Source organism: Marmota flaviventris, chromosome 6, assembly GCF_047511675.1.
Source record: "Marmota flaviventris isolate mMarFla1 chromosome 6, mMarFla1.hap1, whole genome shotgun sequence".
Classification (NCBI taxonomy): domain Eukaryota; kingdom Metazoa; phylum Chordata; class Mammalia; order Rodentia; family Sciuridae; genus Marmota; species Marmota flaviventris.
In genome coordinates this window covers 75623736-75651694 of record NC_092503.1, presented here as the reverse complement: position 1 = coordinate 75651694, position 27959 = coordinate 75623736, and positions in this window count along the sequence as shown.

The window sequence follows — 27959 nt, the reverse complement described above, 5'->3', positions numbered from 1 at the left end:
AGAGAACTTTTGGTAATATCGCCATTTTGATGATGTTAGTTCTGCCTATCCATGAACAGGGTATATTTTTCCATCTTCTAAGATCTTCTTCTACTTCTCTTTTTAGGGTTTTGTAGTTTTCATTGTATAAGTCCTTCACCTCTTTTGTTAGGTTGATTCCCAAGTATTTTATTTTTTTTGAGGATATTGTGAATGGAGTGTTTTTCCTCATTTCCGTTTCAGAAGTTTTGTCACTGATATACAGAAATGCCTTTGATTTATGCGTGTTGATTTTATATCCTGCCACTTTGCTGAATTCATTTATTAGTTCTAGTAGTTTTTTTGTAGACCCTTTTGGGTCTTCTAGGTATAGAATCATGTCATCTGCAAATAGTGATAATTTAAGTTCTTCCTTTCCTATTTTTATGCCTTTAATTTCTTTCGTCTGTCTAATTGCTCTGGCCAGTGTTTCGAGAACTATATTGAATAGAAGTGGTGATAGAGGGCATCCCTGTCTTGTTCCAGATTTTAGGGGGAATACCTTCAATTTTTCTCCATTGAGAATGATGCTAGCCTGAGGCTTAGCATATATAGCTTTTACTATGTCGAGGTAAGTTCCTGTTATTCCTAGTTTTTCTAATGTTTTGAACATAAAGGGATGCTGTACTTTGTCGAATGCTTTTTCTGCGTCTATTGAGATGATCATATGGTTCTTATCTTTAAGTCTATTGATGTGGTGAATAACATTTATTGATTTCGGTATATTGAACCAGCCTTGCATCCCAGGGATGAATCCTACTTGATCATGGTGCACAATTTTTTTGATGTGCCTTTGTATCCGATTCGCCAGAATTTTATTGAGGATTTTTGCATCTAGGTTCATCAGAGATATTGGTCTGTAGTTTTCTTTCTTTGAGGTGTCTTTGTCTGGTTTCGGAATCAGGGTGATGTTGGCCTCATAGAATGAATTTGGCAGAGCTCCCTCTTTTTCTATTTCCTGAAATAGCCTGAAAAGTATTGGTATTAATTCTTCCTTAAAGGTTTTGTAAAACTCCGCTGTATACCCATCCGGTCCTGGGCTTTTCTTGGTTGGAAGTCTTTTGATTGCTTCTTCTATTTCATCTATTGATATTGGTCTGTTTAAGTTGTGAGTATCCTCCTGATTCAGTCTGGGCAAAACATATGACTTAAGGAATTTATCGATGTCTTCACTATCTTCTATTTTATTGGAATATAGGTTTTCAAAATAATTTCTAATTGTCTTCTGTATTTCTGTAGCGTCTGTTGTGATATTGCCTTTTTCATCCCGTATGTTAGTAATTTGAGTTCTCTCTCTTCTTCTCTTCGTTAGCATGGCTAAGGGTCTGTCGATCTTATTTATTTTTTCAAAGAACCAACTTTTAGTTTAGTTAATTTTTTCAATAGTTTCTTTTGTTTCAATTTCATTGATTTCCACTCTGATTTTAAGTATTTCTTGCCTTCTGCTACATTTGCTGTTGTTTTGCTCTTCCTCTTCTAGGGCTTTGAGATGAAGTGTGAGCTCATTTATTTGTTGGTTTTTCCTTTTTTTGAGGAATGACCTCCAGGCGATGAATTTCCCTCTTAAAACTGCTTTCATTGTGTCCCATAGATTCCGATATGTTGTGTCTGTATTTTCATTTATCTCTAAGAATTTTTTGATTTCCTCCTTTATGTCTTCTGTAACCCATTGATTATTCAGTAACATATTGTTCATTTTCCATGTGATGTAGGATTTTTCCTTCCTTCTTTTATCATTGATTTCCAGTTTCATTCCATTATGATCAGATAAAATGCATGGTATTATCTCCACCCGTGTATATTTACTGAGGGTTGCCCTATGGCATAATATATGGTCTATTTTTGAGAAGGATCCATGTGCTGCTGAGAAAAAAGTATATCCACTTGATGATGGTTGATATATTCTATATATGTCAGTTAAGTCTAGGTTGTTGATTGTGATATTGAGTTCTATAGTTTCTTTATTCAACTTTTGTTTGGAGGATCTGTCAAATGGTGAGAGAGGTGTGTTGAAGTCACCCATATTGATTGTGTTGTGGTCTATTTCATTCTTGAACTTGAGGAGAATTTGTTTTATGAACGTCTCATCACCATTATTTGGTGCATAAATATTGATAATTGTTATGTCTTGTTGGTGAATGGTTCCTTTTAACAGTATATAATGTCCTTCCTTATCCCTTTTGATTAACTTAGTCTTGAAGTCGATTTTATTCGATATGTGGATGGCCACCCCTGCTTGCTTACGAGGACCATGTGCGTGGTATATTTTTTCCCAACCTTTCACCTTCAACCTGTGTATGTCTTTTCCAATCACATGTGTCTCCTGGAGGCAGCATATTGTTGGATTTGTTTTTTTAATCCATGTTACCAGCCTATGTCGCTTTATTGGAGAGTTTAAGCCATTAACGTTTAGAGTTACTATTGATATATGGTTTGTACTTCCAGCCATGTTTGATTATTTATCTTCTTTTTTTTTAATTTAATTTAGTTTGTTTCTCCATGGTTAGCTTTCCCCCCACCCTCTGTTTTTATAGAGGCACTTCCCACTGATGGTTTTGGTTATTGTTTTTCATTTCTTCCTCGTGTAGTGTTTTGCTCAAGATGCTTTGCAATGCTGGTTTTCTGGCCGCAAATTCTTTCAGCTTTTGTTTGTCATGAAAGATGTTTTATTTTGTTGTCATACCTGAAGCTTAATTTTGCTGGATACAGAATTCTTGGTTGGCATCCATTGTCTTTCAGTGTTTGAAATACATTGTTCCAGGATCTTCTCGCTTTCAGCGTCTATGATGAAAAATCCGTTGTTAACCTTATTGGTTTACCCCTGAATGTAATCTGCCTCCTTTCTCTTGTAGCTTTTAATATTTTCTCTTTGTTCTGTATATTGGATATCTTCATAACAATGTGTCTTGGCGTTGGTCTACTGTGATTTTGTGTGCTCGGTGTCCTGTATGCATCTAAAATTTGTATATCTGTTCCCTTTTTTATTTCTGGAAAGTTTTCTATAATTATTTCATTCAGCAGGCTACTCATTCCCTTGGTTTGAATCTCTGTACCTTCTTCTATCCTGATGACTCATAGGTTTGGTTTTTTTATGTTATCCCATATCTCTTGGATGTTTCTCTCATGATTTTTAACCAGCCTTTCTGAGTTGGCTAGGCTCTTTTCAAGATGATATATTTTGTCTTCATTATCTGATGTTCTGGCTTCTACTTGCTCCACTCTGTTGGTGATACTCTCAATTGAGTTTTTAATTTGGTTTATCTTTTCCTTCATTTCTAGAATTATTGTTTGGTTTTTTTTTTTATAATCTCTATCTCCTGATAAAGATGCTTAACTTCTTCTTTTATCTGTTTATGTAATTGATTTTCAAAGTGTTCTTTCACTGTTTGGATTTGCTGTCTCGTATCCTCTTTAAGGTTCCATTCCATCTGTCTAAGGTGTTTCTTGAGTTCTTTATATGACCATTTTTCTGCTGACTCTAGGTCCTCCTGAATATTTAGGCTGTCCTTCATTCTTTGTACCCCTTTTCTTCCTTGCTTTTTTATGCTGCTCATGTTACTTCTTGTTCTGCTTGACTGCTGAGTTACTGTTTACTCTTATAAATTTATTTGATGCTTGGGAGGAAAGATATTAGAAGGGAAGGGAAGAAGTCACTAAAGAGAATGAGAGTAGGCAGGTAGAATTCAAGGAAGGGGGAATAAGAAAATTGAAAAGAAATGAAAAGACAAAAGAAACAAAAACAAAACACACACACACAAAAGTTAGAAAATAAAGAAAGAAAGAAAAGATTCTTTCTTTCTAAAAATTATTATTTTTTTTACAAAAATAATAATGAATAAAAATAATGAAAATTAAAATTGAAAAAATTATAATAATAATAAAAAAATTAGAAACATTAAAAAAAGTTAAAGAACAACAATAAAAAATTGAAAATGAAAGAAAAAAAAAAGAAAAAGAAAAAATAATAATAATAATAATAAATGCAGTAATAGAGTTCGATTAATTTCTCTTCCAGTAGGTGGAGCTGTGCCCACTGGGTCAAGCTTCTCCTCTCACTAAGTGGGAACCAATCACTGAGTAGCAGCTCTTCCTCACAGACTGGGCGGGTCTCCAATCCTGAGTGCTTAGGGCCTTCTCTTGTGTTTCCTCAAGCCAGGCCGCGCTCACCTGTGACGCTCACCACAATACTGGCTACACGCCATGTCTGCTGCTCCTGGGAGCCCTGTTGCACTGGTTTCAATGCAGTTATCTCCTCTGCCCGTGACCTCAGTTTTCTGCCAAGGTGGTATCACATGTAAATGGTGACCTTTCGTTCCCTTTGCCGGGTGACCAGTGCAACGGGTGGGTCCTGACTGTCTCTCCCAATCCCCGGTTCAATCCTGTGGCCACTGCCTATGAAGGCTCAGTTGGTTTTTACCTCTGAAAGTTCCTAAGGGCCAACCAGTTATTTCAGCGGGATTGTTAGTGCTGAGTCACGAGAAGCAGGCGAACCGGAGCTTGGATGCAGCCGATCCGGGCTCGGTGTGTGTGTTCTGAGGGGCCCAGACTGTACACCCCAGATCCATGTCAGCTCAGCATTGCCTAGTGATCCTGAGCAAACAGCATTTATACAGTTTACAGCTCCCTATGCCCGCGCAGTTGAAGAGGTCAGAGACTTGATCTCTCCCCGCCCGCTGCCATGTTAGATCTCCTCAATGATATTCATGTTGCCCTTACAGCTTCCTGGCATAAGCAAGTTCTTGGGATTATACAAACTGCTGCTTCTGTTTCCAGTCCAGATTTCTAGAAATTAAACCCTGCCGCCGTCGCCTCTTCCCCGGGGCCACGCTCAGGGGCTCTGCTCTCGTCCGCGACTGTAGCTGCGCCAAAGAACCGGTGCCCAGCCTCCAGGGCCCAAGCGGCTGCCGCCACGGCTCTCCGGCTCCTTCCTCTGAAGCACGGGTCCCCTCGCAGGGGCATGCAGACTCTGCCCGAGGGTGCAGCGGCGAACAGGCGACCCAGGCGCTCAAGGCTGCGGTCCAGCCTTTGGAGAACAGGGCTCGGCACGCAGCCCAGCTCCAACCTCTAGGTGAGGCTGCCGGACAATGTAGCCATAGCCATCAAGACAGCCGGCAGAAAGCAAATGGCGGCTCCCGCGGAGTGGAATTTCGGCACAGAAACCGCAGCCCAGCCAATGATCCCAATCCACAAACTCTCCCTGTATAAAAAATATTCAAAAAAAAAAAAAAAAAGGGCAGGGCGCACTGAGCTTTCTTTGCCTAGGGTACTTACAATCAACTGCTGATTACACATTCACCTTTTCTGCCCGGAGCGAAGCGAAAGAGGAAGCCAACAATTTAATTCAATGAATATTAGGATTGTGTTGAGACTATCTCTGGAAGATATCCCAGTGATCTGTGATGCCTACAAATTCATCAGGAAGTAAGAAAAGGATACAGAGCTGTGTAGGAGACCATCTATGCCATAACAAAGTCACTAATAGCTACTGGAATTATTAGGGAAGGTCTTCCCTGACTGGATGGATGAAAGAATGTTTCATGGAGCAGTAATCATTTTTAAAGCATTAAATTTTTATGAGGTCAATATATTATAAACTATGTAAACTATGCATAGAATTTTCACTCACCAAACATATTTTTAAAATTTCAAATATAAAACAATTTATTTTAGTTTTACTATGATGATGAAACTGGACCAAAGAGAATATTTATTATCAGAGGGAAAACTGCATTTGAATTGCAATGAGGCCTATGGCAGCCACAAAGGGGAGGGGAAAAATAGAGAATCTGAGCATTCAATGAAACATTAATTGATACTGCTAATTTTTCCTCAGAGGAAACTGAGATCACTAGAGACTATGTGCCTCATCTAATTCCTAATCACACATCTTGTAATGGATAACCAGCACTAAAATCAAGGAATCCAGATTCCAGCTCCATGTTCCTTCTCTCACTCAATATGGCTTTCCCAAGTGTGCTAAGCAAATTTATGAAGGGCAAGGATTCCCCATCCAACAGGTGCAGAAACGTGAGAGGATCCTCCACCTGTCATACTGAGTTGATGAACATTTTCCTGCAAGTCTGTGAGACTGAGGAGTTCAACATTCATTCATTCAACAAGTATGTACTGAGTGGCTATGATAGAACTGGCATAGGGCTAAACACAGGGGACCCAGCAGGGAACAAGTCAGACCTTTGGAAACATGCCTGTCCAGATATCAGTGTCTGCTGCTTGACTTGGGGAGGTGTAAGTGGGAGTAACCAGGTGTTGATCTGGCTCCAGGGAAAATGAGGGGAGTTCAAATGTTCCATTGCAACCTGCCATGCCCCGTGCAGATCTCCATTTTGTGCATCAGTGATCTGGAAACTACATTAAAACATGCAAATGATATTCCCATAAAGATAGAAAACCATGCCCACCCCTCTGTAGCCCATTATATCATCTCCCACAGTTCACACTCACTTTGAGTTTTTGTCTAAAATTAATAGTTCTTGCAGTGATAGGCTGTTCTCTTGGCTCCATCCTTTAGACTCTCGGTCTGTGGCCAGTGACTTTATCATATTCTCCGAGCCCTTTAGCAAACCTGAGACAAAACCTTCTCATAACACTGAGGTAGTGTCATAAAAACCTGAGCAGAGGGAGCCTGAAAGAATGATTAGTTCAACTGCCATTTTTGGTAAATAAGAAAACCGAGAGTCAGAGAGGGATGTGGAGGACTGGAACCAGATTCCAAGGGCTCCCACTTTCTAATCCAGAGTGTGCTCCTTCACACCATAGCCCCTAGGAAGGGCTCACTTTACCTCCAATCTAACACAGGCTGATGGTATTTCTTTACTCCTCTGGGCTTTAAGATAACAGTCTCAGTCATCTAAAAAAATAAAATCAGATCAATATGAATATCAGTAATGAATGGACACAGTGAAGCTTGAACTCTTTGCACCAAGAGATTCTCCTTGAAAATGTGCTCCCCTGATTTCACGGACTGCCCTGCCTCAGACTCCTTTACCCATTGTTTTTAACTCTATGAGTGTTTTAGTCAGCTTTTGTGCCACTGGGACCAAAAAGCCCAATGAGAACAATTTTAGAGGAGGAAAAGTTTATTTGGTAATCATGGTTTCAGAGGTCTCAGTACTTAGATAGCAGGCTCCATTCCTCAGGGCTCAAGCTGAGGTGGAGCATCATAGTGGAAGAGTGTGGCAGAAGAAAGCAGCTCAAGACATGGCACCAGGAAGCAGAGAGACGCCCCTCACCATTGACAAAATAGGTACCCCAAAGACACACGACCAATGACGGGCCTCCTCCAGCCACATCCTACCTGCCTACAGTCACCATTAGGTCAATTCTCATTAGACAATCAATGCACTGATTAGGTTAAGGCTCTCATAACCCAATAATTTCACCTCTAAGTTTTCTTGCATTCTCTCACACTTAAGATTTTTTGGGGGAAATTATGTCTAAAATATCACAGTGCACTCCTATCATTGGAAACCCAAGAATTTGGCCACTGGGCCTCTTTTATTTGCTGACTTTAACCACCTCATTCCCATAATTTCCTCCCATCTCATGGCTTTAAATGCCATCTGCGTGGACAACTCACAAATTTATGTTTTCACCCCTGGCCTCTCTCCCATGAGAGACACCCACTTGGCATTTCCACATAACTAATAGGTATCTGAAAGTTTTTACGTCCAAAATGGAATTTCCAAATTTCCTTCTAAACTCCAGGGTGACCCTTAACTCCTTTCCCTTGAACCCCACACCCAACCCATCAGCAAAGCTGGCTGATTCTTCTTTCAGAAGATATCCTCACCCTCTGCTGCCACCATGGTCCAAGTAACTATTGTCTCATGTAGATTATTGCAAAAGTCACTTTATTGGTTTCCTCCCTTTGTTTCTTGTCCTCTCAGCTCTGTTAACAGCACAGCAGTCAGTGATATTGCCTGATGTGTGTCAGATTGTGTCATTTTTCTGTTCAAAATCCTTTTATGTCTTCCCATCTCATAGTCATCTCAATAGTCTACAAGACCCCCAATTCCACTCTGAGCTTCTCTCCAACATTCTTTCTTTTTTTCCCTTCACTCTGGCCTCTTTACTCTTCTTTGAGCATGCCAGGCCTTTCCTGCCACAGAGCCTTTGCACCTGTTGTTCTGTTACTTGAAATGCTTCTCCTGTATTGATATGGCTCTTTGACTTCATTAAGGTCTTTCCTTTGGTGTCTTCTTCTCAATGTTTTCCCTGATATTCTCACTCAAAACTACAATATTACCCCACCCCAACACTCCCCTCACTTTTTCATTGCCTTGTTTATTCACCACTATCAGATAGACTATCTATTGTACCTATATAATTTGTTAATTCTCTGTCTCCTCCAACTAAAGTGAAGTCTACGCAAGAAGAGAGATTGGGGGGTCCACATTGTTCATCATGTATTCCTGCTATCTTGAATAGCAATTGCTTAGAAACATTTGCTAAATAAATTAATTACTATCCATAATTTTTATGCCAAAACAATTCCAAAATTAAATTCTTAGGACAAAAATAAAAACAACTATAATAATTCATAACCCTATGAGTCTTCATACTTTTGATCTGTTTTGAAGGTTTTACTAGTGGACATCAATAATAGCATCCAATGCATGATAACAAGAGAATATGAGCCAGAAACTACAGGCATCAAAATTCACACTAGGAATGTGTATATTGAGAAAGTTACAGATTAAAGTGCAGTTTTGCCATGGGCTAAAATTAAGGGAAATTGGCAAAAGAAATTTATGTAGTAGCCAAAAAATAAATTGATATAGTACTAGGAAAAAAATTTCCTAAAAGAATAATGAAAATAGTAAGTATGGTAACCCTACATATTTAAAACTATTTTTTTTTCATTTACAATTTCTTTAGTGAATTTCAATTTCAAAAGGGACTTTACTGGACAGGAGGAGTCAGTTTTCCATCATAAATCGGCAGTTCTGTTGTCTGGGTGGTCCCACTGCCCTCCTGTCTCTCTATCTGCTAACCCAGCACTCACTGGCTTCAAGCTTGGTTTTATGATATTTATATTGCAGGAAAGAATGAGTCCAGGAAGTCTTCAAGGAGACCAGTTAACCTGGAATCTCCACAGGGATCAGAGGAGAGAGCAGAAACACAGTTTGCATTTACTATAAATTCTTGGTGACTTCAGTTTCAGAAAATCCACTATGTAATTCTGCAGACCTGATTTGGGAGTTCCTTGTTCCTGATCATAAGACACTGGGCCAGAAGAGGAAACCCAAGTACATGGATTTTTGAGGAGTGAGTAAAGTAAAGTGAGTAAAGATTTTGTTAAAGAAAACCATGGTTTGCTTATGGAGGTTATCCCCAAACTGGTAAATTTTCAATGGTTTGTGAATCATTATTACATTAAGTGACACATAGATGACATGGCTTCAGCATAGGCCCCATTGTACAAGAATACCTCCACTTGGATGTCTCAAAGAATCTCAGACTTAACATAGTCAAAATCAAACCACTAAAGCCAAATCTTCCCTTAGTCTTCTCATGTTGGCTAATTGAAACCCTTTTTGTTAGTTGCTAGGACAAAAATCTTAGAATCACCCTTGACTCTTTTTTTTCTCTCGAAGGCCGTAGCTGGTCCATCAGGATGTCACCAGCAGTCTACTGAAAACACATCTGGAATCGAATCTCTTTTCACTGTCCCAGGTCCCTACCATGCTCTGGCCACTATCTTTGTTCCCATCTCCCATCTCTCCTTACTTCATGGAATAGGTGGAACTGTGATCTCCAAAATAATGCATTCAAGTTCTAACCTCTGACACCTGTGACTATGATTTTATTTGGATTTATGGTCTTTGCAGACGAAATTAAGAGGTAAGTTAAAATAAACTCATACTCAATTAAGGTGGGCCTTGAGTCTCATAGCTGCCCTTTTGAGAAGAGAGCACATGTAACACACAGGCGAGGAGGTTACACGAGAGTAAGTCGTGTGTATTGGAGTGATGCAGCTACAAGGACACCAAGGATTTTCACCAGTAGCTTGGAAACAGCAAGGAAGGATCACTACTAGAACCCTCAGAAGGAATGTAGCCCTACAATAACCTGGAGTTTGGACATCTGGCCTCTAGAAGTTGGAGAGAAGACATCTCTTTTGTTTAAAGCACCCAATTTTTAGTATTTTTGTTTTAGCACCCTAGGAAATGAATGTTCCCCATTAGAGTCTATTCTAAGCAAGCAGCCAGAGAAGTCCCTCTAAAATACAAAGCAGGTTACCCCACTTATCCATGCAAAGATCTCCATTCAGTGGCTTTCTTCTTCTCTTAGGGAAAAAGCCAAAAGACTTAACAAAAGCTGAGAAGCTCCCACAGGACTAAGTCCCCAGTTACTGCTGTGGCCTCATTGCCTGCAGTCTGCAGCCACACTGCCTCCTTGCTGTTGCTCCAGCACCCCTGTGCACCCTGTGTTGGGGCATTTGCACTGGCTGTTTCCTTGACTAGAACATTCTTTTCCCAGATTTATGTACGACCAGTGTCTCACTAGTTTAACTACATCTTTACCTCAGTGCTCACTTCTCAGGAAGGCCTAATGTGGCTGCCGTACTTCAGACCACAGACCTCGCCACCAGTTCTGAAGTTTCAGAATCCCCCATTCCAATCACTCTTTCTTCTTTAAAGCACTGTCACCTTCCAAGGTGCCATAGGATTTACTTCTCATGTTTATTTTAAGTTGCTCATCTCCCTCCATTAGGAAGTAAAGTTCATGAGAATAAGTGTCTTTATCTATTGATTGATAACATCCCCCCAAATGTGCCTGCACATCATAGGTGTTAATTCAATATTCTTAGGGTGAATGGACAGGAAGAGACAACACAACAGATCATATGTAGAGGTTTTCCAGCCTCTGATCTCTACCATTCGGCCTTCGTTTTTATTTAAATAATTAGTTGGAAAATGCCTTATTCATTTTAGGTAGGACTAAAATTCCTCATGTTCTTCTTTTTAGAATAGTATACATATGGTGTCACATTTGGTGTGTTTTCCATCAACAACTGCCAGTAAAATCAAATTTAGGCAAGTACCCAAATATACATGTATGAACTTCAGTCACTAAAGTTCCAAAATGCTCCTGTTGAGGAACAAACTGCTTAAAATAAGTAATCAGTGTTTCAAAGAACCTTATAATTTTTCTAAACTGCAAGCAACATACTCCTTTCCATAGTAGTAAAATGGGCTCACCACATCCTCCAAATATCTATAATTAGATTTAGATACAGATTAGAAGTTTTAGGCTATTGTCATTCATGAAATTGTCATTGGCTAAAACAGTTAATACTCTGATCTTAAATCCAAATGGCAAACTATATAGAAAAAAAATGACATCAGGAATCTGCCACTCAGATCATTTTCCTACCTGCCAACAAATGCCCCTGAGAAGAATTGTGTACATAATTGTGTACATCTTCTGTGTGTACATAAGCTTAGTTCATCCCAGCGGCAAAATTAGTTTAAAAATACTAATACATATTAATAAAATGTAAAGAGAGCAGCTCTTTGATTTTTAGATAAAATGGACATTTTTTTTAACTTTTAAATTCACTGAGAGGTACACTATGATTGAATAAAAACATGGCCAAAAAATGCAAATAGGCTAAGAAAAGGAAATTAAAGATTTTGAGTTTAAAAAACTTTATGCTAAATTATTAGTTATCTTGACCATTTGTGGAAAGAGGTGCTCTGGTTTGTAGAGTTATATGTACCATGTGAATTTAGAAATACAACATACAGTTTAATACCAAATATTCTTAAAAGAACATGACCTTTTTTATGAGCCAGTTAAGGGTTCTTCAAGATATTTCTGGATCTTGTGATCACCATAGTTGACAAGAATTATCACTCTATTACAACTGTGCTAGTGACCAGTTCATATGATTGTGAATAATAACAGAAAATTTAACAGATAAAATTCAAGTTTACCCAGAGAGATATTTACTTTCTGATGTAGTTCTGAGTCTTACTAATGGTAAGACTAAGAATCTGAATATGTCTATCTAAATTCAACCCCAGAATGAGGGCTGATCTAATTCTCTGTGGCATCTGGCCCAAGACCTCTCCATTACACCTGCTGATGTTATTAGAAGAGGCAGCAATTGGAAACACATTCCCTCACAGCTAAAATGTTTAGTAGTTGTTTAAGGTCTGCTTCAGTAAAAAAGGGTATGACAGCCAATGGATGTTAAAAATAAACCAAGAGCAATGGAAATAAATGCACAATGGAAATAAACATGTTCTTCAGATGTCAGAATTGGATCAACACAAAAAACCAAAACTTTAGGTCCCAACTATTAAGCATGCCAGTCTCCTTCAGCAGGAGGCCACTTCTGTGCTCAAGCTCTTAGAACAACTTCCATGTTAATAATAAGTGATAATGACCCTTAAATCTAAGGTTTGAGATGCCATGTGGTGCACACATATCCTATATGAGTTAGGACACTGAATATGCCCTGTTAACCAGATAAATTCTGTATCCAATTTTAAAGTCCTCTAAGTTTGACAGACCCCTATCTACTACTATAATGTAAAGAAGGTCTATGACTTTTTGGTCTCACTCATTGTCATATCCCACTCTAATATAATGCCATGCATGTGGTAGGCACTGGATAAATATTGGCTGAATGAATTGATATTGTTTTTTATAGTGAGTTCTTCTAAATTAGTAATAAGTTTTTGCCTAGATTCAAATGAAACTCCTCTAGCATCCAGTTAGTTCCAATATATCTTGTGCTAATGTCAGTGCTTTCAAGGCAATAATTCCAAAAATTCCATGCTAGTTGTACAATACTTTGAATTTTTTGTTCCAAGAAAATTGTTTTGATAAAACTGGCGATACTCAGGTCTGCTTTGGGGACTAAATAAAAAGGAAAATTCTTAACACAGTCCAATGTATCAACTGTAATGGCAGAATTCCAGAGTGGTAGAATATAGAAGAGGACTTAGGAAGATTACCCTCCCAGTGACCCTCAAATGTGATATAAAACTGGCCCTGCTGGCCCTATTCCTCTGCACAATTATTTTGCTTTTTCTCTCTGTCTTGTCCTGCACAGGTTCCTTTCTATCTTGTGGGTTCAAACCTTCAGCAGATTTCACTCAAGCTGTAGGAACATCATCGCAGCTGTTTTCCCTCACTAACCCTCCCTCCCTTCAGTTAATCTATGATTCTGTCTTTCTAAAACCTCTCACTTCATAGCAGCATAATGAAGTCCAAACACATTGGCAAGACTCAGAAAATATTCACAAACATGCCTGATTAAGCTCATCTCCTGTCATTCTTTCTACTCCAATTCTACCACATCCCTATGCCTGCATATGTTGGCAAATATATATATATATATATATATATATATATATATATATATATATATACACACACACACACTATGTAAAATATATAAATATATATTTACATATATATTATATATATTCACACATATTATATATTATATAAAGTGTATACATATAAATATATGTGTGTGCATATAATACACACACACACATATATTTTTTTTCCTGCACTTCTCTCTATATCTCATGCACCTTCCAGCCTCCTTGTTCTTACCCATGCAGTTTCTTTTGTTTACAAAGCCTTCCACATCTGGTGTAATTCAAACACTAAGAGTTCAAATGCCACTTCTTCCTGAATATATCTTACTACCCACCATGCCCCATCTGTACCCACACTCTTTCCACATACTAACTCAGAAGCACTCAAAAGCAACCTACAAAAACAATGTAGTACTTCATCTGGGTTCCTACGGCATATTTGTGCTACCCCTAATGTGGTACATTGTCTCCAAAAATGACATCAATAAGGCATCCTGTGCTTATATGCATATGCCATTCCTCCAGGATATTTCTCATTAAATTTTGACTGGCCTTGTGACTTAAATGGAATCCAGAGAAGGAAATCTGTGCAGTTCTGGAGACTTAAAAGAAGACAGACACCACATAAAGAAGTTTGGGCCAGAATGCTATAAAACAAGAGGCCACATGGAGAACCAAGGACCCCCAGGTATTCCAACCACCCCATCTGAGGCACCAGACATGAATGAAGTCAACTTGGGCATTTCACGTTCCCAGTTAAATGTAGCCATATGAGTGACCCCATTCAACATCATGTGGTACAAACCACCAAGCTGATAACTGATAATCATTGTTTCAAGGCACTAAAGTTATGGGGTAGGTTATTTCTCAGTACTCGGTAATAAAATATTTAACATGGTATAATATATAATTACCTGTGGCAGATTGGACTTTCCAAAGATCTCCCAAACAATGTGCTTTCCTGCTGTGTATATATACTTGCCAATTTGCCTTCAGGAAGTGGAGTTCAATTTCTCTGCTTTTTAATTTGGAATGGCCATAGTGTCTTTACCGTAACCACAGAATGCAGAAGTAGTGATGCTTTACTTCTAAGGTTAGCTCAAACAGCATGAGTAAGAACAAGGAGGATGGAAGGTGCATGAGAAATAGAGGGAAGTGCAGGAAATGTGTGTGTGTGTGTGTATTATATGCACACACATATTATATGTATACATTTTACATTTATTTATATGTATATATTTATGTCTTGAGTGCTCCCTCTCAGGTGTTCAGTTTTGGATTTCAAACTAAAAGAAAATGCATGGAGAAGCAGTGAATATAGATGCTCCAGCCAACAATACAGACAAGTCCAGTTAATTGTACCCAAGCTTCAGACATAAGAATCAGCCATGCAAGCCTCTCCCAGCCATTGAAGTCTTCCCAGGGGAACCTCCATACTTATGGAGCAGAGGTAAGCCAACTCTACTGAGCCTTGTCTGAGTCTCTGAGCCACAGAATCTATGAGCAATAGAGAGGTCGTTGTTTTGTGTCACAAAGTCTGGAGTGGTTTGTTATTCAACAATAGATAAACAGAATACTTCCCAGTCAAAGTGTTGGCTCCTGAGAGATGGGGAAAGGTTCAGTCATCATTGTATCCCTACTTTGCAGCATGATACCGGGAGTATGAAGAAGACACTCACCAAATATCTATCGAGTGTGAGTGGAAGGTTGAACACTTGCAACCTTTTTGTGTACACGTTCAACTTCATAGAATCACAGAAAACTACACATTTGAACTGGATATGATATTGAAAAAGTACATATGAGCAAAATTTACCATAGTATGTCTCCAGAATGTATTAAAAAATGGCTCTTTACTTTTCCTATCTTCACTGTATATAACCCTGTGGAAGAAGCTGAATGAGACAAACTAAAAAGAACAAAATAGAGGAAAGTATTCAGTAAAAATAAGGAAAGTCAATTCAATTCAGTTGAGTAAGGTCACTAATTCCCTTTTCAAATGAAATTGTTCATTCTGTGTTCTTCTGTTCCATTTTACATAAGGAATTTTTTTCTAAATGTGCTATACGCTCATAGTTTTCCTCTTCCCTACCAAATCAAAATTCAATACTGAACTGTTGCTCAATATAACTCTTTTTTTATCTACTCTCTGAAATTTTATTTATTTTTTTTACAATGATTGTAAATGTTTATTCCCCTAACATCAGTTCACAGAAGTACATAAAACAAATCTGATTCAATATAGATCCCAATACAAACAATACTGGGTAATTTAAACATACCTCTCTCACCAATAGATAGGTTATTCACACATAAACAAGTTAAAATCAAAAAAAATTATTAATCAAACATACTTAACAGACAACTAAAGAATATTCCATCCATCAACTGAAGTCACTTTCTTCTCAGATGCACCTACTCTACAATAGACCATATTTTATTTTTTTATTGGTTGTTCAAAACATTACAAAGCTCTAAACATATTTCATACATTAGATTCAAGTGGGTTATGAACTCCCATTTTTACCCCAAATACAGATTGCAAAATCACATCGGTTACACATCCACATTTTTACATAATGCCATATTAGTAACTGTTGTATTCTGCTACCTTTCCTATCCTCTACTATCCCCCCTCCCCTCCCCTCCCATCTTCTCTCTCTACCCCATCTACTGTAATTCATTTCTCTCCTTGTTTTTTTTCCCATTCCCCTCATAACCTATTATATGTAATTTTGTATAACAATGAGGGTCTCCTTCAATTTCCATGCAATTTCCCTTTTCTCTACCTTTCCCTCCCACCTCATGTCTCTGTTTAATGTTAATCTTTTCCTCCTGCTCTTCCTCCCTGCTCTGTTCTTAGTTGCTCTCATTATATCAAAGAAGACATTTGGCATTTGTTTTTTAGGGATTGGCTAGCTTCACTTAGCATAATCTGCTCTAGTGCCATCCATTTCCCTGCAAATTCCATGATTTTGTCATTTCTTAGTGCTGCGTAATACTCCATTGTGTATAAATGCCACATTTTTTTATCCATTCATCTATTGAAAGGCTTCTGGGTTGGTTCCACAGTCTAGCTATTGTGAATTGTGCTGCTATGAACATCGATGTGGCAGTATCCCTGTAGTACGCTCTTTTAAGGTCTTCAGGGAATAGCCGAGAAGGGCAATAGCTGGGTCAAATGGTGGTTCCATTCCCAGCTTTCCCAGGAATCTCCATACTGCTTTCCAAATTGGCCGCACCAATTTGCAGTCCCACCAGCAATGTACAAGAGTACCCTTTTCCCCACATCCTCTCCAGCACTTGTTGTTGTTTGACTTCATAATGGCTGCCAATCTTACTGGAGTGAGATGGTATCTTAGGGTGGTTTTGATTTGCATTTCTCTGACTGATAGAGATGGTGATCATTTTTTCATGTACTTGTTGATTGATTGTATGTCCTCCTCTGAGAAGTGTCTGTTCAGGTCCTTGGCCCATTTGTTGATTGGGTTATTTGTTATCTTATTGTTTAATTTTTTGAGTTCTTTGTATACTCTGGATATTAGGGCTCTATATGAAGTGTGAGGAGTAAAAATTTGTTCTCATGATGTAGGCTCCCTATTTACCTCTCTTATTGTTTCTCTTGATGAGAAAAAACTTTTTAGTTTAAGTAAGTCCCATTTGTTGATTCTTGTTATTAACTCTTGTGCTATGGGTGTCCTATTAAGGAATTTGGAGCCCGACCCCACAATATGTAGATCGGAGCCAACTTTTTATTCTATCAGGCGCAGAGTCTCTGATTTGATATCATTTTGAGTTAACTTTTGTGCATGGCGAGAGGAGGGGATTCAGTTTCATTTTGTTGCATATGGATTTCCAGTTTTCCCAGCACCATTTGTTGAAGATGCTATCCTTCCTCCATTGCATGCTTTTAGCCCCTTTATCAAATATAAGATAGTTGTAACTTTGTGGATTAGTCTCTGTGTCCTCTATTCTGTACCATTGGTCCACCCGCCTGTTTTGGTACCAGTACCATGCTGTTTTTGTTACTATTGCTCTGTAATATAGTTTGAAATCTGGTATCGCTATACTGCCTGATTCACACTTCCTGCTTAGAGTTGCTTTTGCTATTCTGGGTCTTTTATTTTTCCATATGAATTTCATGATTCCTTTATCTATTTCTACAAGAAATGCAATTGGGATTTTGATTGGCATTGCATTAAACCTATAGAGAACTTTTGGTAATATCGCCATTTTGATGATGTTAGTTCTGCCTATCCATGAACAGGGTATATTTTTCCATCTTCTAAGATCTTCTATTTCTCTCTTTAGGGTTCTGTAGTTTTCATTGTATAAATCTTTCACCTCTTTTGTTAGGTTGATTCCCAAGTATTTTATTTTTTTTTTTTTTGAGGATATTGTGAATGGGGTGTTTTTCCTCATTTCCGTTTCAGAAGTTTTGTCGCTGATATACAGAAATGCCTTTGATTTATGCGTGTTGATTTTATATCCTGCCACTTTGCTGAATTCATTTATTAGTTTTAGTAGTTTTTTTTGTATACCCTTTTGGGTCTTCTAGGTATAGAATCATGTCATCTGCAAATAGTGATAATTTAAGTTCTTCTTTTCCTATTTTTATGCCTTTAATTTCTTTTGTCTGTCTAATTGCTCTGGCCAGTGTTTTGAGAACTATGTTGAATAGAAGTGGTGATAGAGGGCATCCCTGTCTTGTTCCAGATTTTAGAGGGAATGCCTTCAATTTTTCTCCATTCAGAATGATGCTAGCCTGAGGCTTAGCATAGATAGCTTTTACAATGTTGAGGTAAGTACCTGTTATCCCTAGTTTTTCTAGTGTTTTGAACATAAAGGGATGATGTACTTTGTCGAATGCTTTTTCTGCATCTATCGAGATGATCATATGGTTCTTATCTTTAAGTCTATTGATGTGGTGAATAACATTTATTGATTTCCGTATATTGAACCAGCCTTGCATCCCAGGGATGAATCCTACTTGGTCATGGTGCACAATTTTTTTGATATGCTTTTTATTCGATTCACCAGGATTTTATTCAGAATTTTTGCGTCTAAGTTCATTAGAGATATTGGTCTGTAGTTTTCTTTCTTTGAGGTGTCTTTGTCTGGTTTCGGAATCAGGGTGATGTTGGCCTCATAGAATGAATTTGGAAGATCTCCCTCTTTTTCTATTTCCTGAAATAACTTGAAAAGTATTGGTATTAATTCTTCTTTAAAGGTTTTGTAAAACTCTGCTGTATACCCATCCGGTCCTGGGCTTTTCTTGGTTGGTAGTCTTTTGATTGCTTCTTCTATTTCATCCATTGATATTGGTCTGTTCAAATTGTGTATATCCTCCTTACTCAGTCTGGGCAAATCATATGACTTAAGAAATTTATTTATTTTTATTCTTTTAAGATAATCTCTTTAATATAAAATTATTCCTATTTGGCTTTATTCTTAAAACATGAAATTACTCACTCTATCCATTCAATATTCATACAATATTAATGCATCACCCAAGAAAAACCAATTCATGCTCAGGTATCCATCTACATCAACTGACACCCACTCTTCTCCTCCACCAGGTGTTGGGCTGCAGGTACAAAGGTGAAAATGGAAAAGAAACCAACTGGTAAATTGATATACACGTTTGTGTGAGGCATGTGTTTATGTGTATTTGTGAGTTCCTGAAGGAACTTTTTTAAATCAAAGATAAATGCACTTTGGGATTACACATTTTGTGTATTACCTATGCCTTTTCTCTCTGCCTTTAGAGCATTTCATAGTTCATGACATAGTGTGAATAAATTGTCTCTTCACCACAAACAGAACAGGCCCTATAGAACACCGTTCTTAACAATCTATAATCCTAAGAAATGAACTTTCAAGGAATAAATACGTTTTTAAAAATTATGTGACAATTACAGATAAATGTGCTACAAAAACATTTAGTAGGTTCTTGCTGTTGTTGTTTTGTCATTTAAATAACAACTTTGGAATAAGCTGATTCAGAATCTAAACCAGCTGTCAGCATACAGTTCATTCACATCAACTCTTCAAAAGCACTGCCACTTGGATAAGGCTAACAATTTTTTAAGGTCCTTGATGTTTTTAAAAATATGGCTTTGGTCTCGTATTTTCACTGTCTCCTTTATAGTGAGGTAAACAGAAGTCCATCTCACTCCTACAGTGCAGAGCAGCTTATTAAATATACTGTGGAAAGGTAAATAAAACTTAAAAACAGGATTAGCAGCAAGTTCTATAAAATTTCTCCTTACTGATTTTTAAATAAAACAACTCAGCTTCTTTTCGATTTTTTTCTCCCTTTGGCCTTACAGTTCAACAACAATGTACAACAATACAAGTAGGACAATATAAAAGAGAACCAAATCCTCAAGCAAGGTATGAGTAAGTAAAATATAATCACAGTCTGAATTACATTTTGTACTACACACTATTTTCAAAGTTTAGCATTATTTTAAAAAGCTGAATCTTCAAATCTGAAAATGTGGGTATTATCAATTATTCTTCAGTACAAAATTATAATGGCTCCAAACTTTTTTGAAAGTCATCTCATCTCACCAGCAGCTGTTTCTAGTGAGCATGCAGAGATGGAATGGTACTACATGGTGTCTATCTAATAACTAGTGGTGTCTCCATTTTCTTTCGCTTAAATTATAGGCGAAGCCACATCTGCTCACAAACAGGTATTCATAAAAATGTAATTAGAAAATAACACTCTAAAAGCCTCACATCATAACTAGAGCTATAACCACCTAATTATTATTTGCTAAAGGTCAGAGCATGTCTAACGGGTTCTCTTAATGTGGGCTTGTTCCCCAACCTGCCACACATAGGAAGCAAGAAGAGCTGAGGGGCCAGCTAAAGGAGTCTGGGGTGGGGTGGGGTGGGGTGGGAGTAGGGAGCACTGCTGATCAGCAGGTCTCTAAAGGTCTATTCCCTAAAGACCTAAAAAGAGCATACTACAGGGACACTGCTACATCGATGTTCATAACAGCACAATTCACAATAGCAAGACTGTGGAACCAACCTAGATGCCCTTCAGTAGATGAATGGATTAAAAAAAAATGTGGCATTTATACACAATGGAGTATTACTCTGCATTAAAAAATGACAAAATCATAGAATTTGCAGGGAAATGGATGGCATTAGAGCAGATTATGCTAAGTGAAGCTAGCCAATCCCTAAAATCAAATGCCAAGTGTCTTCTTTGATATAAGGAGAGTAACTAAGAACAGAGTAGGGAGGAAGAGCATGAGAAGAAGATTAACATTAAACAGGGATGAGAGGTGTGAGGGAAAGGGAGAGAGAAGGGAAATTGCATGGAAATGGAAGGAGACCCTCAGGGTTATACAAAATTACATACAAGAGGAAGTGAGGGGAAAGGGAAAAATAATACAAGGGGGAGAAATGAGTGACAGTAGAGGGGGTAGAGAGAGAAGAGGGGAGGGGAGGGGGAGGGGAGGGGGATAGTAGAGGATAGGAAAGGCAGCAGAATACAACAGACACTAGTATGGCAATATGTAAATCAATGGATGTGTAACTGATGTGATTCTGCAATCTGTATTTGGGGTAAAAATGGGAGTTCATAACCCACTTGAATCAAAGTGTGAAATATGATATATCAAGAACTATGTAATGTTTTGAACAACCAACAATAAAAATTAAAAATAAAAATAAAAATTTATTGATGTCTTCACTATCTTCTATTTTATTGGAATATAGATTTTCAAAATAATTCCTAATTATCTTCTGTATTTCTGTAGTATCTGTTGTGATGTTGCCTTTTTCATCCCGTATGTTAGTAATTTGAGTTCTCTCTCTTCTTCTCTTCGTTAGCATGGCTAAGGGTCTGTCGATCTTATTTATTTTTTCGAAGAACCAACTTTTAGTCTTGTCAATTTTTTCAATAGTTTCTTTTGTTTCAATTTCATTGATTTCCGCTCTGATTTTAATTATTTCTTGTCTTCTGCTACATTTGCTGTTGTTTTGCTCTTCCTTTTCTAGGGCTTTGAGATGAAGTGTGAGCTCATTTATTTGTTGTTTTTTTCTTTTTTTGAGGAATGACCTCCAGGCGATGAATTTCCTTCTTAAAACTGCTTTCATTGGGTCCCATAGATTCTGATATGTTGTGTCTGTATTTTCATTTATCTCTAAGAATTTTTTGATTTCCTCCTTTATGTCTTCTGTAACCCATTGATCATTCAGTAACATATTGTTCATTTTCCATGTGATGTAGGATTTTTCCTTCCTTCTTTTATCATTGATTTCCAGTTTCATTCCATTATGATCAGATAAAATGCATGGGATTATCTCCACCCCTGTATATTTACTGAGGGTTGCCCTATGGCATAATATATGGTCTATTTTTGAGAAGGATCCATGTGCTGCTGAGAAAAAAGTATATCCACCTGATGATGGTTGATATATTCTATATATGTCAGTTAAGTCTAGGTTATTGATTGTGATATTGAGTTCTATAGTTTCTTTATTCAACTTTTGTTTGGAGGATCTGTCCAATTGTGAGAGAGGTGTGTTGAAGTCACCCTTAATTATTTTGTTGTGGTCTATTTGATTCTTGAACTTGAGGAGAATTTGTTTTATGAACGTCGCAGCACCATTATTTGGTGCATTAATATTGATAATTGTTATATCTTGTTGGTGTTTAACAGTATATAATGCCCTCCTTATCCCTTTTGATTAACTTAGTCTTGAAGTCGATTTTATTCGATATGAGGATGGCCACCCCTGCTTGCTTACGAGGACCGTGTGCGTGGTATATTTTTTCCCAACCTTTCACCTTCAACCTGTGTATGTCTTTTCCAATCACATGTGTCTCCTGGAGGCAGCATATTGTTGGATTTGTTTTTTTTAATCCATGTTACCAGCCTATGTCGCTTTATTGGAGAGTTTAGGCCAATAACGTTTAGAGTTACTATTGATAGATGGTTTGTACTTCCAGCCATGTTTGATTATTTATATCTTTTTTTTTTTTTAATTTAGTTTGTTTCTCCATGATTACCTTTCCCCCCGCCCTCTGTCTTTACTGAGGCACTTCCCACTGATGGTTTTGGTTATTGTTTTTCATTTCTTCCTCATGTAGTGTTTTGCTCAAGATGCTTTGCAATGCTGGTTTTCTGGCTGCAGATTCTTTTAACTTTTGTTTATCATGAAAGATTTTTATTTCGTTGTCATACCTGAAGCTTAATTTTTCTGGATACAGAATTCTTGGTTGGCATCCATTGTCTTTCAGTGTTTGAAATATGTTGTTCCAGGATCTTCTCGCTTTCAGCGTCTGTGATGAAAAATCCATTGTTAACCTTCTTGGTTTACCCCTGAATGTAATCTGCCTCCTTTCTCTTGTAGCTTTTAATATTTTCTCTTTGTTCTGTATATTGGATATCTTCATAACAATGTGTCTTGGCGTTGGTCTACTGTGATTTTGTGTGCTCGGTGTCCTGTATGCATCTACAATTTGTATATCCATTTCCTTTTTTATTTCTGGAAAGTTTTCTATAATTATTTCATTCAGCAGGTTGCTCATTCCCTTGGTTTGAATCTCTATACCTTCCTCTATCCCGATGACTTTTAAGTTTGGTTTTTTTATGTTATCCCATATCTCTTGGATGTTTTTCTCGTGATTTTTTACCAGCCTTTCTGAGTTGGCTAGACTCTTTTCAAGATGATATATTTTGTCTTCATTATCTGACGTTCTAGCTTCTACTTGCTCCACTCTGTTAGTGATACTCTCATTTGAGTTTTTAATTTGGTTTATAATTTCCTTCATTTCTAGAATTATTGTTTTTTTTTTATAATCTCTATCTCCTGATAAAGATGCTTAATTTCTTCTTTTATCTGTTTATGTAATTCATTTTTAATGTGTTCTTTCACTGTTTGAATTTGCTGTCTCATATCCTCTTTAAGGTTCCATTCCATCTGTCTAAGGTATTCCTTGAGTTCTTTATTTGACCATTTTTCTGATGCCTCTAGGTCCTCCTGAATATTTAGGCTATCCTGCATTGTTTGTACTCCCTTTCTTCCTTGCTTTTTCATGCTGCTCATGTTACTTCTTGTTCTGTTTGACTGCTGAGTTACTGTTTTCTCCTATAAATTTATTTGATGCTTGGGAGGAAAGTTATTAGAAGGAAGGGAAGAAGTCACTAAAGAGAATGAGAGTAAGCAGGTAGAATTCAAGGAAGGGGGAATAAGGAAATTGAAAAGAAATGAAAAGACAAAAGAAAAAAAAACAGAAAATAAAAAAATTTTTAAAAAAATTTTTTACAAAATTAAAATTAAAATTAAAAAAAAAATAAAAAATTTTTTAAAAAAAATTTTAAAAAACAACAAAAAAATGAAAATGAAAAAAAAACCCAAATTAAAAAAAATTAATAAATGCAGTCTTAGAGTTTGATTAACTTCTCTTCCAGTAGGTGGAGCTGTTCCCACCGGGCCAAGCTTCTCCTCTCAATATGCGGGAACCAATCACTGTGCAGCAGCTCCTCCTCCCAGACTTGGCGGGTCTCCAATCCTGAGTGCCTAAGGCCTTCTCTTGTGTCTAGTCACTTCACCACTTTTCCTCAAGCCAGGCCCCGCTCACCGGTGACGCTCACCACAATACTGGCTACATGCCAGGTCTGCTGCTCCCGGGAGCCCTATTTTCATGAACGACTGAGCACACTCTCCCTGTTTGCCATTCCCTCAGACCCTAAGTTTGTAGAGCTTGGGGCTGAGAACCCTCAGCGAATTTTGCTTGCCCTCCGGTAGCCACGCCCCCGGTAGCTGGTGCAAGAGACCTCAGATGTCAGCACTGGTGGGAGCGGTAGCCAGGAGTTCCGCACCGCTGGTCCTGCACCACTCCTGATTCCCTCGGTCTGGCTATCGCGCTCACGGGAGAGCTGGGAGGGGCCCTTAAGGTTTCCCCGCTGTGTGGAGAGGGAAGGCTAGGGGGTTACACACCTGTCGCCACGGGTTTCAATGGAGTTATCTCCTCCGCCTCATTCTGGTGACATCAGTTCTCTGCCATGGTGGTATCCCATGCAAATGGCGACAGCTTGTTCCCTTTGCTGGGTGACCAATGCAACGGGTGAGTCCTGATTGACTCTCCCAAGCCCCGTTTCAATCCTGTGGCCACTGCCTATGAAGGCTCGGTTGGCATTAACCTCTGTAGTTTCAGAAGGGCCGACCAGTTGTTTCAGCGGGATTGTTTAGTGCTGAGTCACAGCAGTTTGCGAGAAGCAGGCGAACGGGAGCTTGAATTCAACCGATTCGGGCTTGGTGTGTGTTCTGAGAGGCCCAGACTGTTCGCCCCAGATCCAAGTCAGCTCAGCATTGCCTAGTGATCCTGAGCAAACAGCATTTAGACAGTTTACGACTCCCTATGCCCACGCAGCTGAAGAGGTCAGAGACTTGATCTCTCTGACCTCATGTTGGGTCTTCTCAATATAACTCTTTAATTGTCTTTAACACTGAAAAAACTTGCAACAAATATATCTTAAAAATCCAATATGTAATAACTGGCTTTTCTCTAGTAGCACATTAACTTTTCCAATTTTGTCAGGGAATGAGGAACTTGGAGTAGGTGAATCCTGATAGCCTACTTCTGCTCAGAGGACTTTATGTAGAAGATCTATAAATTCTCCACCACAAAAAAATTGATCACCTGTGCCAACCTTAAAATGAATGAATAAGACCTGCCCAATTCTTGTAGTATCAGTAAATCATGAGCTTAGAAACTTCCTATCTTAAATTGCATAACAACAAATGGTTGCACACTCAGACCCTGAGGGTTCATTGGAGCAAACCCCATCAGTGACAAAGAACTTATCCATGGAAAGTAGTAGGCATGAAACAAAATCCACATTGAACAGCCTTCCTCCTGGGCTTTAAAATCATTTGTTTACAGACTTGGATTGTGCAGAACTGGTCCCACAGCCCAAGGCTGCAGGTTCTTTTTACCTCTTGGCATTCTGACAATAGGAGGGTCCCAGCTCTCTGGCCACACTGATCCAAATAATAGCAAAGATACTATCTATGCATTCCCTGGTATGTAAAAAATTCTATTCTTCCTTGTATAATTGGTATATTTATACTTTTACCATGAATCACTTAGATTCTTGTTGACATCGTTAGGTACTTGATTCTCAACTTGATATTTAATAGTTTTTTTCATTTGTGTATCAAGCTGTACAGTATGTAGTAAGCACTCCATGTGTCAGGCCCAGATTAGATGCTAAGGATGGATAGATAAATAAGACCTCTAATTTTAAAAATACTTGTTGTCCAGTAAAGAAGAGAGGCAAGTAAATAACTAATTCAAAAAGAGCAAGGGTTGGTAAACTACAATCTATAGACTAAATCAGGCTTGCTTCCTGTACTGTGTATAAAATTATAAAAAAAAAAAAACAAAACATAGAGACAGTCATTTATTTACATATTGTCCATAGCTATTTTTAAATTTCAACTGCAGGTCTGAGTTGTTGCATCAAAAGACCCAGTGCGCTGAAAATCCAAAATATTTATTACTGTTAAACCCTTTGTAGAAAAAGTTGGGTAATTACTACAACATACTGTGATGAGTACAATAGTTGAGGGACATTCTGTGGGCAACAGTCCAGGGAGGGGATGATGAATTACCAGGGAGCAGCTGCACAGAGCAGGAAGTACTTGAGTTGTGCACCAAGGAGCCAGTGGAGGGCCACTCAGGGAAAGCAGTAAGGCCAGAAGGCCAGCAGGGAGGTCTTCCCCCACTCCAAAGGGCACCTCTGAGGATGGCTAGGTAATGCAAAGAGACAGTGAAGAACAAAGGTGTGGTGGGAGATAAGGCTGAAGAGGGACGAGAGGCAGATATCAGTAAGCCCTTGGTAGGATTCTATTTGTCAGCAACGGGAATTAATCAAAGGGTTTTCAGTGAGAGAGGCAACAGATAGAAAATAGATTGAAAAGAGGTGAGAAGAAAAAGCCAGTAAAGATTCTACTACAATGGTCTAAGCAAGAAAAAATGAAGTCAGTAGCTGTGGGGACTGAGAGGAGGAGGAGGAGACAAAGGTCTGAAAGAAACTGAATCAGCAGTGAACACTTCCCATAGCATAATTTGTGGTGGCAAGACTTCTCTGGTTAATTCATGCCTAATGACATGGGCAATGACCATTATTAACCTGTGGTATTCAAAAAGGAAAAATCAATCTTTTTTACAATTATCATTAAATACTATTACCCAATGGTAGCCAATGAAGTGACTGGAACAGGTAACTTGGTGGTTACTCATGGGAAAACCTTTACTGATTATTTGATCACTTGTCCCTTCTTGTTTTTCACTCTGTGTGACTAACATTGCAGAGAGAGGGTACCAAGCAGTAACCAGCATGGTCTTTGTGTCCAATTGGACACTGGCACAAGTCCTGACACACTCACTTGTTAGCTCTGTGTCCTTGGACCAGTGCCTCAGCTTCAGGATCTCAGGATCCTCGTCTGTAATAGGAACACAGGAATAGTCAGGTATCTTTATGTATTGGCATAAGAATCACATTGAACAACGCAAACACAGTGCTCCGCACAGGACCCAACAGAGACATGGTCTCAAGAAATGTCAGCTATCTTTAGTTTAAGTGAGCACAAGAATCTTTCAGATCTCAACCGAACAGGGATACCTCATCTCACCCACACCAAGTAAGTGAAATACCACTATTGTGAGCAAGTAACATCTGAATGAATAAGTTGCTTAATGCCTGTTTTCCCAAACAATATGAAGATTTTAAAATATCAATGATCATGCCTCTTTTGTTCATTGTAGTGAACCAGGGTCAGCCAGTGCCAGGCACAAAGAAAGGGCACCATATGTATTTGACAAATGAGAGAGAGGGTGGGAATTAGTGTGTGTAGCCAGGGAAAGGGGGTGGACAAAAGAGCATAAGGGAGAGGAAAGAAAAAGAAGAGGCAAAAAAAAAGAAACCTCCCCTGTGTACTTTATCTATCCCCCAGACACAGGGATAAAGTAGCTAAGCTAGAAGAAACACTTCTCTGATTCCTGAAAAAAAATTTTGAGGTTTAAAATGTTCAGACCCTCCTCTCCTCAGCTGGGAGCAGCTTCCTTGGACTTCACTTATCAATGAGAGGCAACCATCTCAGAAAAGTCCGACTTCCCTGGGACTGGGAATAGCAGGATTTCTCAGAAGGTGTTCCAGTTACCAAGGGTCAGGGTCTGCTACCACACTGGACAGCAGCATAAGGGGAACTCCAGACGAAGTTGTCCAGAAATTTGTTGCATTTAAATCCTTTTACAAGCAGCTTATTTTTTAATACAAAATTTGGGTTTCTGGAAGTCTCAGTTGGAGACCTTGGATTTAGCAATGTGGGTCCATAGCAAAGGTAGATTCTAAGGTGGAAAATTTAAGCCGAATAATATTTAAAATGACGATTATTTTCAACTATGTTAGTGAAAATCTTTCTAAGATGTACTAATGCCCCAAGCCAGGATAAACATATTGAACATGTCACACATTTTTCTTGGTGACCAGGGCCACTGTCACAAACAGTAGTGAAGGCAGAGGTACAGGCAATGCT